The 17,782-nt window shown below is 42.2% G+C and overlaps 1 protein-coding gene and 1 pseudogene across 3 annotated transcripts in view; both read right to left on the reverse strand.

The window, feature by feature from the left end:
• Positions 1-17,782, reverse strand: part of Stat4 (signal transducer and activator of transcription 4) — a 90,989-nt gene that overhangs the window by 62,917 nt on the left and 10,290 nt on the right. The gene's annotated exons all lie outside the window — the stretch shown is intronic.
• LOC114619701 lies at positions 6,967-7,363 on the reverse strand (annotated as a pseudogene).

Below are 17,782 nucleotides of genomic sequence, written 5' to 3' on the forward strand. Positions count from 1 at the left end.
TGCAATAGCCACTCACAGCTTTCTGATTAACCTTCTCAAGTACTCAAAACCAGTGCCAGCAGACACTACCTGTGCCAGACACCACCCATGTCATTCGTCCCACACATTTATAAGCAATAATTCTCAAGGCTGTTCTAGACATTGGGAAAAACTCACACCAAACAAGCATCGCTTCCTTTTTCCTTCTCTTCTTGGATTTGACCTCTAGCTTAATATGTGGATTGTGGGGACTTTTAAGAACAACAGGATCCCATAGTTTAGGGCTTATTGAAGACAAGCACTTAATTAAAACTTGAAGAAGAGAAGAGAAAGCACTGTGTTTGATTGAGCATTTCATTTAAATAAGTGCTCATAAAAATTCACACAAGGTTAGCAAACCTTCGTGTGAGCCTTTGGCTATGAGTCCCCTTTTCATATCTGCGCCATCTCTCCAGCCCAAGCCTGGCAAACTTGAACAAAGTTGAATTGGTTTAAGAGATTCAAGTAAATCTTGAACTTCTGGAAAGGATTCAGAGGGCAGCTGGGTACCACTAGGGCCGTGTTGCTGTGTGGGGGCCATGTGAAAGAGGCATCTCAGCAAAAGGACCTGGGGGAACAGTAAAGATGCAATACCACAGGCAGCCAGCACTATGCCAGCTCTGAGACTGGCTCTTCCTTTTGAACATCCTATTTTCTCCTACGATCTCCCCTAAAAGTGGACGAGAAGGCTAAGGTTACAAGTCTGAAGAGAAGGCTAGGGTTACAAGTATGATTTTTGTAGCAAAAACATCTTCAAATGCATCATGTCTCCTAATCTTGCCTCTTCCAGCCAACACAACAGGCGTCTCCTCTAGAATGAAGAGGTGTTAATACACATTATTTCTGAAGAAAGCTGTGGTCTGAGCCCAGGTGTGAGAGACAGGAAGCTGCTGTTACAATCAGTCCGTGCCTCTATTTTACGAGTGAATCGCTATCATCAAGGCAATGATTATTAACAAAAGCAATGGAAAACACAAGTCTTATATGGTGTATTTAATACTAAAAGTTAATATGATTTCAAAGTTAACAAAGTCCAACACATATCCTAGTATCTCAGTAAAGTCATGGTAATAATATCATATATTACCAGAATTCTTTCCCTAAATAAGAGTTTTGCTGATAACTTGTTACACACACATCAGTTATACCAAAGGTTTCCTCCATACCTAGAATTGTATTTTTGTACATTTCCTGCACACACTGTAGTAAGCAGACAATGTGGTATATTCTGTGCAGTGTAAAATGAATGGTGAAAGCCAGAGATGGAAATGTGAAGACAGAAGCATCTCCGTGGAGTTTCTCTTGTTCTCACCTCCTCCGTAAAGTTGAACAGGAAGTCACAACTCTGAACTGTACAGCCTGTATTTGCCATTCCTTTCACGTTTTCAGCTGGTCACCTATTAGAAATATGCTCTCAGCCCCAGTGAGAACACCAACTTAACACCTTATTGCATGTGGCATCATTTTTGCCTGCAAATCATTGGGGTTCACCTGCCAAAATATTTCACTTGCCACAGTTCTAATGTTGTACGGATTCCGACTGTTCTCGGCTACTGAGATTAGGGGTTTCCTGTAGAGTGGGGAGACAGCAACTATGAGATCAAGGGAAGATGAGGTTGCCTCTGATTCAGTGTGGCCGCCACACAGTGTTGGCTTGGGGCAGTAAGAAAGTCGCTCCCACTATCATGATCCGGATTTACGTTCTTTTTCACCGTGTTCTTTGTGATTTATAACTGATGTGCTGTTGCTGCATAGCTTCCATGATCAAAACGATAAATATTTCTTCACATTTCATTCTGCTTCACAAGCAAAAACATATATTATTGTATAGCCAGAAAAATATGTTTTCCACCAACTCACTGGAGCACCGTCACATGCTAGGTACATTGTTAGTATTGGGATCCCACAGCAGATACACTTCGATCTCCAGGTCAATCCATTAGCAATCAGTTCACCAAGAGCACACTTATAGCCTGATTCTGGCTATTCACCCTTGGAAGCTCACAAGCTAAACGAAAACAGACTAGTGAGCAGCATGCTGTTTCTGAGTTAGTAGCATGAGTGATACCCAGAGCACAGAGAATATTACGCTCTTGAGGTTAGAGATGGATGCAGTAAAGACTGATTCAACCTGGTCTCTGATGCAGGGGTTGTTCTTTAGGATTTCTTTTTCCATGACTTTAGGCAAAGAGGCAGAAAGTAATTGACTTGTGTTTTTGAAGGTCTTGCATTGTAATACAGGATGTTTTGAGCTATGTAATACAGGCTGACCTTGAACTCATGATCCTCCTGACTCAGCCTCCTTAGTGCTGAGATTATCTATGTCACTATGATAAGATAGAATCTTTTTGTTGTTGTTTTGAAAAACGGCACTGGCGGAGGGTATTTCTTGTAGGCTAGGCTGGTCTGAAATTTGCACTGTGACTGGGGAGCCCTGATCTCCTGGCCTGAGACATTGCAGGCTTAAGATCAAACCCAGTAAAACTGAGCCCAGTCACTCATCCAGATGAATATTTTTATGGATCAGTTTGAGCTCCAGACTTCATTCCCTAAGAACAGGGGACATTTTCTTTTTTAAAAAGATTTGTTGCATGTCTATGGCTTTTGACCTGCAGGTGTTTGTGTAACACATGTGTGCAGTTTTCAAGAAGACCAGAAAAGGTTGCTGGATCCCTGTAACTGGAGTTAGAGATGGCTGTGAGCTTCTGTGTGGGTGCTGCAATTCACACCCAGGTCCCTGGAGGAATAGCCAGTGTTCTTAACTGCAGAGACATCAATCCAGTCTTGCCAGTTTTACTTTTACTTATGTGTTTACCCTGTGCTTATAGGATGTTTTTCAAATAACAGGAAAAAAGGAGGAAAAATTTTTAAGTACTCACACAATACCCCAACAATCTCTTTAGTTGAGGCAGGCAAGCATCCTGGGATACCCTTTGGTCTTGGGCTATGCACACATGAACCCCTATACTAATGCACTTGATGGCCTAATTCCTTCACCTGTACTCTGTATGCATATCCTTCCCCAAACACTGTGCCTAGTAATCTCAGACCCTCCTTCATACCCCATCTACATCAGGCTACATGTACTTCCTTCTGTGTGCAGTGGTAGTTGCTACTCAAATGTATTCTCAACACACCAGAGTATGAAGAATACAAGAGTTTGGTCCAGTCTGAACTGGTTTTGCATGCATGTATAGTAAGGCATGTATCTTTTAGGGTAAATCTCATATTTAACACCCAGTACCAATGCATAATTGAACACACACATGATTTAAATTGAGTGCACTATAGGAAGAGGCATATACAGTAGAAAAAAAACCGAACATATGACTTAATATGTACTCATGGTACACCCCTTAGTAATCAAACTTCTTCTCTAGACTCCACAAAAGGAAGCTCAGAATAACAAGTTCCCTGGAGTACTCTCATCCTGTAGAGCTTGGTCCCTTTTGGTGGTATGTCTCTTTTTAATCTGTACTGCTACTCAGTTCTGCAAATCTATGTGAGCCCTTGTTTTAACTCTTGGATAAGGAGCTGAGGATGGGCTCTCAAGCTCTGATTTCATTAATCCACTCCACTAGACTCTAGAGTTGCTCATGTTCTACACTAGGCTGTCCTTTCTAATCAGTGACCTCTTAGCTAGCAGCCACGTCTTGTCCTTATGCCAGACAGGTTCGTTGACAACTCAGACCCACACATTCAGTGAAAGGCTGAGACTTATGGGCAGAAAGAGTACAGAGAACCAAAGTGACAGCTAGTCTCACTGTTACATGAAACAGGTGTAACCAAGACACAGCTTTGAGTGGAGCAGATAGGCTGGTTTTCCTGACTTTCTGTCCCTCTACCTGGGTTATTGGTACAGGGCATAAAATTCCAGTCATGCTTTGATGTCTTTCACAGCTCTGATGCTAGGAAGACATAGTCTCTGGTTTTGATGCTGTCTTACCAGATTTCTCCAAAAACTTGCAGGCCATTTCTATGTGCCTCATTTGATGGTTATTTATCTGTGCAAACCTGGACCGAGTGCTGCCCCATTTCTATCTCCCTGCATGCAGTGAGAATCTCCAGTGTTGCTGAGGTCTTGAGCCAAACTCTTTTATGACCACAATCCTCAGAAACTGACTTCTAATCAGTTTACAGAGACTGAAGAAGCCCTTGATAAATTATGTAGTCTCTTGTATATGTTATACAAAGGTTATATTAAGCACATATCAACTGAGGGCAGGGTTCAACTTTTATTCTGATTATATTGCTTTGGTTTTGTTGCCCTGTGGATTGAATACAAGGCCTAACACATGCTGGATAGGGTCTACCAGTAAGCAGTATCAAGAGTATCTATATTCTGATTCTAAATGTTGTTCTTTCCTTAATAAAATCCTGCATGGCTACCTTAAAAGTTCAAGGCCATATCTGTTAGACAGAACTGATGGGACATTTGGTTGAATCATGGAAAAATGAGAAGACTGTTGAGTCATCAGAGAAACTACACCTCTTATAAGAAAACAATTCCCATGATGTGGAATATTTTGAGAAAGGTCATGACTATGCTATAGTTAGTTAAGGAATTTTATTCCAGTAGTGTGGCTGCCCTGGCAAGAGATCACATTCAAAGACCTTCTAGGTCTGTGTGATCTGGCTGGAATGTAGACGTGCCTCATACTTTAATCCCTTTTCTCGACTAAAGACATGCCCCTACCACACACCTTTAATCCCAAACAACTGTGGGAAAAACAAAGTGACAAGTCAGAGAAAGATGTGGCAGAATGAGTCAGAGCTAGGATACAAACCCGTACTCTCCCTACAAAAGACAGAAAAAAGAAGCGACTGAAGACAGCGATGGGGGGTGGGGGTGGAGATGAGTGAAGAGGTGGCAGTTTTACTGGGACAGTTTTTCAGAGACAGGTTGCAGGTGAAGACAGAATGACACAGAGAATGAGAAGGACCCACAGGATTAGAACAGATTAACAGAGTTAGTTTGAGGCCAAGCACAACAATTCAGTCAAAAGCCAAAGAAAAGCCAATTTGAATCAGTCAGTTTGGAGAGGAGTTTGAGCCAGAACAGCTGATAGGAACCAGCCAGCCAGAGTTCAAAAGAGCTAGAAAAGATGAGGTTACTCAGTAGTAATAATAATGCTAACATTTTTATTGTTGTTTGAGAGGATGCTTGCATCTGATGAATAAAAGTTACTTTTACAGAGTACACTTTCATTGCTTGCATTGGTGATATGAAGACTATGATATGTGAGAGGACCTGAGTTCAACTTCCAGAACTGAAGGAAAAATAGTAATAAAGTGTGTTAGCCAGGTATAGTGGCTCATACCTGTAATTCAAGCACTCAGGTGTCTGAGTCTAGAAGACTGCTGAAAATTTGAGGCCAGGCTGAATTATACAGTACTTCTAGACCAGCCTAGGCTACAGAATTACAATCTTTTCTCAAAAAAAATAAAAATAAATAAATAAATAAATAAATAAATAAATAAATGCAAGCTAAATCAAACCCACCAAACAAAAAACCCTGGACACATCAACATTCCATCATGGAGAGGAGGGACTTGTAAGGCCTTATGTCTCTTACAGGAGTTATAGGCAGTTCATGGCTGCTGGGTGGGGCAATCATATTTCTTAGTGGTAGCCACAGGTATGTTGCTTGTGTTCATGCAGGCAACCCTAATTAAAAGCAATGGGCCTCAACAAAATTACAAGAAAGATTTGGTGGGAAAAAGAGAAGGCATTTGGTGGGAGGTGGAAGACAATAAAAGGATAGCCAGAGAGAACAAGAACAAAATTGTGTGTGTGTGTGTGTGTGTGTGTGTGTGTGTGTGTGTAAAATTAAACTGTGAAAGAATCATTTTTTAAGTGGAACAATAGAAAATAACTACATGGCCCTTTTGTTCACTGCATCCATGGGGGCCGACAAGAGCCAAATGGGTTGGTAGTGGTGCATAGACCTACAGTCTGGAGTACCTTGTCTACCAGATCCTTCTGCCTTCTACATTCCAGCCTGGGCTGGTGCCTTTACCTACACTGTAGCTCTCAAAGTAGATCTACCTAAGTTATAACACAACACTCACCAAAAGAATGGCAACAAGTGTTATTCCAGGAAACAAAGAAGTATCAACTGACCTAGAAAAATCTCTCAATAATATCAGCAAATATTTCTAATAAACTAGAAGGGATAGAGTTATAGACTTGGAAAAGTTTGTTTTTTAACAGCCTTGTGTTTTATTTAGACAAAGGCGGCCTCTTTGGAAGTGCTCTGCACTGGTGTTCTCCTTAGTGAACGCAGACAGAAGCCAGCTTGAAGTTTCTGGAAGACACTGGATGCACTGGTGTTCTCCTTGGTGAACGCAGATAGAAGCCAGCTTGAAGTTACTGGAAGATACTGGATGCACTGGTGTTCTCCTTGGTGAACACAGACAGAAGCCAGCTTGAAGTTACTGGAAAATACTGGGTCACTTTCTGCTCTCACCATTAGGTCACATGTGTCACAGACGCTGACAAGACACTCACTACTTGTGCCTGTTGCATTCCCAACTTCAGCTGAGTCTTCTCAGTGCACATGTGTTAGATGAGTGAGTAAGGAGAAGTAAATTTACTCAAACTTGTCAGAAATGACAAGAAGCACGATTTACATTTTTAGGAATCCATCACTTCCCCAAGGCAACTCAAGTGTCTCCTCCTTCTGAGAGACAATAATGGCATGTGTGTGAAATTCACATGGCTACTTTTCAATACTTATGGACAGTGTGTCTCAGCCTTGGCTACACCTGTTATAAACACCTGTGGAACTTAAAAAAAAAATCTCAGTTGAAACAGGATCTCTAGAGTGTTGCTGAAAATCACGCGTGAAAAGGAAAAAGTTCCACATCAGTAGAGAACTTTTTTTGTTGTTGTTGTTCCTAAGTTTTATTTATGAATTAATATAAAACACTGCAGAGCAATGAGTCTTAATCCTCGTCCTCGTCCTCCTCTTCATCCTGGTTAATCTGGAAGTAACACAGCTCATAGCTCTTTTTGCTGTTGGTGACAACACGCAGCCAATCTTGGAGGTTGTTCTTCTTCAAATACTTTTTGGTGAGATATTTCAAATACCTTTTGGAGAAAGGCACTTCGGAAGTGACAGTGATCTTGCTCTTGCTCCGCTCGATGGTCACAAACCCCCCTCCCCCACCAAGGTTGCCGGCTTTCCCATTCACCTTGATTCTCTTCTGGAGGAACTGCTCAAAATTGGTGGCGTCCATGATCCCATCTTCTACAGGGTGAGTGCAGTCGAGAGTGAACTTCAAAACTTGCTTCTTTTTTTTGCCCCCCTTGGCCACAAGCTTTTTCACAGGCACCATGGCGGCAGAGGAGGCAGAAAGGGCAGTAAAGAACTTCTTAATCACTAATTTTTTTTTAAAGATTTATTCTATTGTTAATGAAGTGCATGTGTTACAGGGTATACACAACTGTGAGTGTATGTGCCCAGAGAGTCCTGAAGGAAGCGTTGGATCCCTGAAGCTGTAGCTGCAGGTATTTGTAAACTGCCCTATATGGGTGTTGGAAACACATATAAGTCCTCTGCATAAGCAATATGTGCTCCTAACTGCTGAGCTATCTCTGATGCCAGCTTCTAATTCTTCCAGCCTGTTCTGACTTCAGATTTCGCCTTCCAAAGTGTCACACTACCTTCAATTAAGTGCTATCACATGTGTAATTTATTGCATAGTTATATCCTAAATTAGCCTCCTACTCTAAAATGGTGCTTCAACTGCCTTCATTAGACTATCTTTTCACACACACACCGTTACTCTTTGTCTCTCAGAAGAAGGGGACAATTGAGTTGCTTTGGGGATGTGATAGATTCCCAAAATTGTAAATCTTTATTATCAGCCAATTGTTATCTATCTAAAGTGGTGGATTCAATCATCAAGTGTCAGGATGAATTGTTTGAACACTAAGGGCTATGAAAAAGCAGAGTGGCAGAAAACATTGTAGATTTTACTGGCACACAGAACAGACCACATGCTGGAACATGGAAGATGGAGAGGGAGAGGAACTGTGTCTCAGACAGGAAAAAGGCACAGATGAGCAGGAGTCCATTTTAGGAAGAACATAAATTATGCATCTTATGTAACTTCTGTTGTTTGCAGTAACTGTAATCTTCCTGCCCAGGACATACACCTCTGTTCCTGGATTACTATACTCAGCCTACTCTCATAACCTACCACTACCTGCATAATCAGAATTACAAGTGGGATCACAAATCCACAGTTTAGCAGGCTTCTTGAGTGATTTTTATCATGAAACAGTAACTGGAGGAGACCAATCGATCTACACAGTTCAAGAGGAAGACAGATGGGACAGAATGTCCCCCCAAAAGAACCAACTGCAGCAAACTACTGCCTCTGTCGAAATAAATCAGATACGTCATTCTTCATTTATCAAACTGGCAAAGATGAAAGCACTGTGCCCCACTCCATGCCAGTGTTAGAATAAGCTTTTGCACACTGTGGGGGGATGTGAGCTGGCACACAACCAAAGGACAATCTGGCAATTCTTATTATAAACCTTAACATTTTTCACTCCTTTGACATAGCAATTACACTTCTAGAAATGTATCCAAAGGCTGTGGTTTTAACCTTGGCAGTTCATTGGTGAAGATTTATGAATTAGATTTCTGGACCCCTCTCCCTGGGGTGTCTGAGAATAAGGTTTATGAATCTAGTGATTTTTGTTTTAATACACACATAATTTGAGCTTATTTCTTTTTAAAGTTCAACTAATAGAAATATTGGTGATTGGTGAGAATGTCTTTCTCCCCTACTGCCTCTGCGTAGTCACACTGGACAGTACCTGATGTTTTTACTGTCAGTGGCACACATTGTAACAGTCCTCTGTCTCAGTACATCATCATGTGCTACAGGACAATGTTTCAGTCCACAGTGATGATTCCGTAAGATTACTATGGATGTGAAAGCGCTGTGGTGTAGACACACCATAGCTGCCATAGCATCATGGCTCAATGCCTTAATTGTGTTTGTGGTGACACCAGTGTAAGCAGATGCTGCCCCACCAGTTGTATAAAATTATAGCACAGATGCTAATCATCCTTTTTCTATTGCAAAAAGCAAGGTAAAACAGGATGCACGAAACACAGACTGCATCCCCCTATGTCTCATGACTAAGCCTCTTGTCTACACCAAAGCTATGGTAAGTAACTGATGGACACCATACAGACTGCATAGGACTACTTGGTGATGGTCTCATAATGATGACATCACTTTATGGCACGTTTCTCAGAATATGTCTACCACTAAGCAAGGAATCATTGTATCAAAGTCTAGTTTATTTTTGTTCTATTTTGGTGCTTGATAATGGTAGATATTTATTTCATCATCTATGAGCCATAACTATTTTTACTTAGTATAATTGTGTTCTTTAACAAGAAAACTACACTATGAAATTTACAGCAGATTCACAAAGATTAACAGTTAAAATGACCATAAATGAGCCTTAGCAATTGGAATAGTTTCTTCTATCCCACCGCATTAGGGTGTTAGGTTTTAATATTTTGGTAGAATAATGGTATATGGGAAAAATACTCCAATCTCTGTAGACATTCAAGCATAGACATTTAGGATCATTTTCATATTTTTATTATGACTAGAAAGACAATGACTATTAGACATCCATCCATCTCTTGACCTATATAAGATGCACCCTCATCAAACTTGGATATTGAAATTTTATAAAATTTAAAAAAAAATTTATGTCTTTGCTAAATGTGGCACACCTAACCACTCACACAAATCCCAGCTCCTCTTGGAAAAGACGAAGTAAAACCTAGCAAGGTAATGACGACAGCCTTGCATTCAAGTCCCCTCTGTTTGGTTGAGGATAAGGCATAGAGTTCCTGCCAACTTAATGCAGATGCAAAGCATCTGGTGGTTTATTAAAGAGGTAGCTGTAGACTTACTTCTTTCCCTGTCTCCCTGTCTGAACAGGTATTCGGGTCTCTTAGAAATAGCTGAGCTGTGGGGGGGAGGAGCTTAGATTTCCTAATCACCATGAGGGGATAAGTTACCTGTTTATCTACAAGAATAATGAGGATGAGGTGGTGAATTGTGCAATAAACGAAATTTGCTGTTTCATCAATCCAGGAACAGAAGGGTATGTCCTGGTAGCTAATGTTGTCCTTACTGATACATCAGCTAACATTGTAACAGTGAGTAATACAAACTATATCATGGGGGAATGGAAAAATTGCATAGAAGAGCCCACAGTGCTCTTGCGGAAGACCCAAGCTCAGTTCAGCACACATGCTAGACAGTTAACAACTCCAGCTTCAGGAGATTTGGTACCTCTGGCTTCACAAACATACTCATATGCACATACCCACACAGATGCACAACATGCACAAAATTTAAAAAATAATGTTTGAAATAGTTACAATATCACAAGTAATTTGTGATGCTTGAAGTGAAAACACACTTTCCAAAAGAAAGAAACAAACAAACAAAAACCAATCACAAACACAAGCAAAAACTGATAGGTATGGTTGTGATTTTGAATGAAATTGGCCCCCAAAGATTCATAGGGAATGGCATATTTGAAAGGATTAGGGCATGTGGCCTTGTTAGAGTAGGTGTGGCCTTGGAGGAAGTGTATCAGTGAGGATGGATGGGCTTTGAGGTTTCAGAAGCTCAAGACAGGTCTGATAGCTCTCTTCTTCCCTCTGCCTGCTGATCTAGATATAGACGTTTCACCTCCTTCACCAGGACCATGTCTGCCTGCATGCTGCAGTGCATCTTACCATGACAATAATGGACTGAACCCCTGCCCTATAAACCAACCCTTGTAAAATGTTTCCCTTTGTAAGAGTTGCCCAGCAGGCAGAGCAGCCCTGAGATCATACACACCCAGGGCAGGGCGTGGGTAAGATAGCACTCCTGAGACTACTCCAGACACTCAGAGGTCCCAGGTGCCACTACGATGAACAAGTAAGTGGTGGAGAGATGGAAGGAAAAGAAAAGCTACAGGATGTGTGTACAAAAAAGAGAGGTGGAACTTGAGAGTAGTGAGGAGTGGCCTGGTGTGAGTAGCCGCCATAGTAAGGTCCTGGCCTGGGCTGCCATGTCTGTGTCCACAGTCCTACAGCAGTGCTGGTCTGTTACCACCAAAGGCCAGATGTTCCTGATCTGGGCTGCCATCTGGGGCCATCCTAGGGTCTGCGGACTGTACAAAGTTGGGCCCAGCCCTTGGAGCATTGTGGGAGAGCTTTTCCCGAAGACTTGAGAGCAGAAGGGATGGCCCTGCCTCTAACCAGTGGCAGCATTCAGGAGAGCAGCCCCCACACCTTGCCCAGGAAGCACTGCAGAGCTGGCTTTGTTTGTTGGGATTTTGAGTAAGTGAGCCTCAAGAGTATGAGCATGGGAAAGCTGGCCCTGCCACTCATATGTCATGCAGTGGCATGGGACAAGGGAGGAAATGCCCACCCTTGCTCCTCGCCACCCGCAGCAGGTGAGGGAGCTGGCCCAGGGGTTTTGAGAGCAGAAGCGCTATCCCTGCCCCTCACTGGCTGCAGTACTTGGGAGAGCAGGCCTTGCACTTCACCTAGGCAGCACAATAAAGCTGACCCTGGTTGGGGAAGAGGGTGGGTAAGCCAACTCCCAAGGCACAGGTCTCCCAGAAGTCTAGGCAATAGAGGGATGCCTTCCTTGATATTGTCCTTTGACACTTATAGCAAGTAGGAAAACTGTCCCTGAGGCCATGAAAGGGGGAAAGCTGGCCCTGCTCCTTACCAGCTGGAGCACTCAGGGGAGCAGGCTCTGCACCTCGAGTGGGCAGAACAATAGAGCCAGACCTACTGTCCTGGTATAGATGACCACGTGAGCATGAACTCGTGAGAGCTGGGTCTGCCTCCTTGCCAACTGTGGCACTGGATGACTTAGCTGGAGCAGTGCTGGAGAACTTGCCCTGGTGCTGTGGGTGCGGAACTGGTGTGCTGACCATCCAGCTCAGTTACCACCCAGGCCCAGATCTGGGGCTTTGAGTTGGCCCAACTCAACATCTATCCCATGAACTGCTAGAGGATGTGAAAGGGCCCTTCCTACAGACACAAAACTGCAGGAGCTCTGTGACACCGGGCAACGATGTTATCCCAGTGAGGGACCAGCATTGCTAGCAGAGCAGAAGCCAGAGGATTCAAAACAGACCAATGATTCATTGCAACGGACATTTGCAAGTTAAGAAACATGGACAAAAGGTATACGTGGGACACAGTGTGACACACTACAGCTTCCACAACGAGATTTTTTTCTCTGTTGTGAGGGAGGTTGCAAGGGTGGAGGGGAGGAAGTACAAGGGGAGGAGGAGTGGAGGCATGGGATTGGAGTGCATGATATGAAATTCACAATGAATCAGTAAAAAGTCAAACTAAAAAAGCTGGAGTCGCTTCACAACAGTAGCGCTTTAACTAAGACAGGTATGTAGCCGGGGTGGTGGCGCACGCCTTTAATCCCAGCACTTGGGAGACACAGGCAGGTGGATTTCTGAGTTCGAGGCCAGCCTGGTCTACAGAGTGAGTTCCAGAACAGCCAGGGCTACACAGAGAAACCGTCTTGAAAAAAAAAAAAAAAACCAGGTATGTAAAGTACCTATCATAGTAGTGAAAACAAAGTTCCAACTAGCAGGTAAATAAAAATGATAGCAATTCAGGCATAGTGGCACATGCCTCTAATCCCAACACACGAGAGACAGAGGGGAGAGTACCCACACACAGTTTGATGCCAGCTTGGGCTGTACAGCGAGACACTGTCTCAAAAGAAAATAGGAAGAGAGCATTTTTTAAAATGATAAGAATAGATGTTGGCTGTTTAAGAGAGTGGCAAAACAATATTAACGCTTGACAAAGTTAATATTGTCAAGAAGTACACTGTAATGATGATAGTGGCTGCTAGTTAAAGACAGGATTTCAGGTTGTTTACATAGGTATGTCTTCTGAATTTTCTTAGACATATATCACCTTAAAAGGTTATTTGGGGGCCAGAGTGATTGCACAGCGGTTAGCACTTACTGCTCTTACAGAGGACCTAGGTTTGATTCCCAATACCTACATAGTTGCTTAAGACCATCCATAACTCCAATTCCAGGCAATCTGATGCCTCCTTCCGGCCTCTGTGGGCACCAGGTACACACACAGCAGGCACACACATGGCTCACAGACATACAAGCAGGCAAACCATTCATACACATAAAATAAAAACAGATACATCTTTTAAAAAATAAAAACTGGTTATTCAAAACTCAGTTGGTATATACTACACTGCATTGTAAAAAATGATATAAAGGAACTTAAAAATGTGGCCCCCATGGCTCTAGATTCTCATTCAGAATTTTCAATAACATCTGAGAATTGGTTACTTCTGATAAAAAAAAGACTTGAAACCAACAACACTCACATGCCTGTCAAAGTCTTTGTGTAAGATATTTTACTAAGCATGTTTTATGAACTCATCAGTAATGCTGGGGTTAGTAGAATGCATGTTCATTTAGATTCTCAGTAAAGCTCAAAAGAGTTACAACATCTACAGCTAAAGGTGACTGAACCCATGTGCACAGGAACTTACGGGCTGGGTCTGCATACACAAGACTTGCATAAGATAAAGCTAGCCAAAGTCGCAGTGTGCACAGGGGACTGGTTCACAGAGTCCCACCTAAGGCATAGGAGCAACTGACAATTGATGTGAAGGCAAAGAGAGTGTTTTATTCAGAAATGCAGCCCCTGGGAAGTTTCCCATGGTCCACTGGGTGAACCTACTGCTATACAGCTATTCATGTACAATGACACCAAGTGGGATCTGTGGGCTTTAAAAGAAGTTGGGGTTAGGGGTTGGTGGTGGAAATAAGGGGGAGTTGAAGAAGAGGCTACAGGGGTAGATTTGACAAAAAAACATGATATGCATGTTTTAAATTCTTTTTCCTTTTAAAGATTTTTTTATATATGTGAGTACATTGTCACTTTCTTCAGACATACCCGGAGAGGGTATCGGACCCCATGACAGATGGTTGTGAGACACCATGTGGTTGCTGAGAATCGAACTCAGAACCTCTGGAAGAGCAGCCTGTGCTCTTAACCTCTGAGCCATCTCTCCAGCCCTTAAATTCTTAAATAATAAAAAGATTATGAAAATAAAGGCATTATAGATACAAGGAAGTAATAACCTCCAAAATACAGGACATATAATATATGAAGAAAAATGATAAAAGGTAGGACATTCTTCTCTTCATTAATAAGTTCCTCCATGTACTATATGGAGAAAATGGTTTAATTTATAGAAGAGGTGACAAAGGGAAACATTCCTGGTGGTCACACTGGCTGTGTACCAGAATCTGAGGACTCTACTATATGCATATATAGTAGAAAGCTTTTTAAGGTGATGTACTTGGCCCTAAGAGCATTTCATTAACATTTTTTTTCGGTTGAGTACACACCAGTTTCATGAAAGCAAAATGCAGAAGGGAAAGAGGTAGATGTGTAGTGTCCAGTTTCTAAATGAGTCTCCATCTGTTGGTCGCTTTATTGTTCCAGCGAGCGAAGAACTTTCAAGCCTATGAGCTTTTAGTACAAAGAGCCGCTGCTCTTGACTTAGCTCCTAGAGAGTGAGAATGGGTTTCAAAGACCACTAGTGCCTCTCCTATGAAATTCTAGGGTGTTTGTGTGTCGCTGCCTTGTGCTTCAGTACTTTCTTGTCTCTGATTATTGTTTTTTCTCCTAGCTTTCTTCCTCTGAAAGATTTCTCCAACTTCTCCTGCTTCTAGCTTACCACATCAAACCTTCTGTCTCACACTATTTGTTCTGAACACTACTTTGCAAAGCTAGTTCTCCCATCCTCAGAAACTGATGACATCAGGAGGTCAAAGTGCACAATCTAAGTTGCTTTTGTGGAGTCTGAACTGCGTTTGCAATGACTTGACACTTGATCTGCTAGTCAAACCGTATTTATTGCAATAAGGCAGTGATCATATTTTCAATGTCACCTCCGTTTCTCACTATTAAACGAGACACAGGGACCCCACTACACACTGGGCTGTGTGCTAAGAGCTGGAAATGTGAGGATCAGTGTACGCTGGCAGCTGGGTCTTGTGGCATTAAGTATATAGACAGTGTAGACAATGTAGCCCCAAATCCTTTATACTAGTTTTCAGCATCACAGAATGTATCAAACTCACATCACCTCCCTTCCCCAAACTAATTAAGATGTATTATATGTGAAATAACCCAAATTAACTGACTAGATTCTCTCGTTTTTAATTGTCTCACATTTTGCATCTATTCACTCATTAAATGTCAGCCCTTTTATCAATTTATCTCCCAATTCCTGCACACAGTCTCCATCCCACAGACTCCTGCACACAGTCTCCATCCCCACAGACTCCTGCACACAGTCTCCATCCCCACAGAGTCGTCCCCATTTCCTGAGTCTTGCTGACTTATAGTAATGACCAAATAGGTTTCTGCCCATCTATGCCTGCTATGCTAAAGTCACTTTGTTGCCGTGGGAATCTCTCTCATTACCTGTATCTCCAGACAAGGAATGCAAGAACCTAAAGCAAGCAGCAAGGCTAGTGACAGTGGGCTCAGCTACAGAAAGCCGATGGGACACAGAATTCCAACATACATCCTGACAGTAGAGAACAAGTTACAAAGGCAGATGGAATGTTTTAGATTTACAGAAAACACATAGTTTCCTTCCCATGTCTATTCACTAAGGCAGATATCCAGGTTAGACGACAAGAAACAGGCAGTTTCATGGCTATAAGAGCATATATAGGAGTCTCATTCTTTAAGTACCAACATACTGTTGGCTACTTTTCTTGTTGGTGCACAGCAAAATATCTGAGGAAAGCAACTTAAGGAAGGATTTATTGTGGCTTACAGTTGAGGATACAGTCCACCACTGTGGGGAAAGCAGCTGGTCATATCAGATGCACCATAAAGAAGCTGAGAGAAACCAATGTGAGCACGCAGCTTTGATTTGCCCTTTTTGCTCAGTCTGGGATCACAGATCAAGGAATGGCTCTACCCACATTTTGGGAGAGTTCTCCTAAGTAAATATTAGCTCTGTAAACTCCATGAAAGACATTCCCAAAAGTTTATCTCTTATATGATTATAGATCCTAACAAGTTAATCAATGTTAACCATTACAGCTACCTATATAACTTAATTTGATGTATATGAGTGCTCTCTCTGCATATAGGGCTTACATGCCAGAAGAGAGTATCATATCCCACAGCAGATGGTCATGAGCCACCATGTGGTTACTGGAAATTGAACTGGGAACCTCTGTGCTCTTAAATGCTGAGCCATCTCTCCATTCCCACCTATACTAGTTTATACTTCACTCTGCACTGTACTCGGAGGACCACGGAGCAGCTGGTAAGTATAGGATATTCAGGCAATCAGATGATTATGGAAAGAGATGACTGAAGAACATTCAAGACTCATGGGAGCTAAGGAGGTGGCTCACTGGTTAGGCATGCTCGTTATGCAAGCATCAGGACCTGAGTTCAAATTCTCAGCACCAACATAACCAATGTTGGCTGCATGCGCCTGTGACTCCAACACTGGGGGCATTACAGAGGTAGGTGGATCCCAGGAGCAGGTCAGTACAGGTGAACTTCAGCTCAGTGAGAGAGTCCACATCAGAGGACTAAGGTAGAGAGCAATAGAAAAGGACATCTACCATCTTACTCTTGCTTCTCTATGTGCGTCAATGTACACAGAAACACACACTACAACATACACACCACAAACAAGCAAAAAAAAAAAATCCAGTTTCTATCTTACACACAAAGTACCTATTCCAAAAAGACGCCCTAAACTCTGCCATAAATTGTTAACATTCAGGATCTAGGGAAAGGAAAGATTGCTATAAAGTATTAAATCATCAAGATTTGATTTTATTAGGTGTGTGTGTGTGTGTGTGTGTGTGTGTGTATGTGTTGTACAGACGGGAAGGAAGAGGAGTGAACTGAGAAAGCAGTGGGTTAGAGGATAAGATCTGGTGAGTTCAGAGGGATCAGTATGCTTAGTGATATTTCTCTGTTTTGTTGTTTTCTCCCTGACATTGCTCATGTCAACAGAACTAAGAGCACATTTTTATTCAAGCACACTCAGGTGCTCTCCAACACAGCAGCACGGTGAGGCAGAGTGTAGGCAGGTGTGCTAAAGGTTACATTTCCTTGTGTCACCTCACCCACCGAGTTTCACCCTCCCACTGTAGAGTATGGTCTACACTAACTATGGTCTGTGAAAAGTTCTCTGCAGGTGGTGAGATTACTAACCACAAAAGTAACACCAAAACTCACAACAGTGCTTTGTGATTGACAGGGAAAAAAGATTGTATCATCACACCAGATGCTTGTGCCTGCCTCCACCCTAGTCTCTCTCAGACCTGAGGAGTCCTCATAAAATTTCATCTAAACTAAAAACCAAAACACAGGAAGTGTGAACTATTTAAGCTTTGAGATCATGGTTTCCCCTCGTTCAAGTCCTAGTACTTAAAATGTGGCCAGGTATATGACCAGTACTCAAAGAACTGATGGCCGGATAAGCTTCTATAGAACATTTCAATCCTGAAGGAATTTAGGTAGAATTCTGTTTTATAAAGAGACTTTTAAGTTTTCACTTCTTACAGAGTTCAACTTAGCTTTCAACCTCACTTCTATTGGTTTTGTTTTTCAGATACATATATATTGTTTGCTCTAGTGCCATGTAT

Source organism: Grammomys surdaster, unplaced genomic scaffold (genome assembly GCF_004785775.1).
Source record: "Grammomys surdaster isolate TR1022 unplaced genomic scaffold, NIH_TR_1.0 165, whole genome shotgun sequence".
NCBI lineage: Eukaryota > Metazoa > Chordata > Mammalia > Rodentia > Muridae > Grammomys > Grammomys surdaster.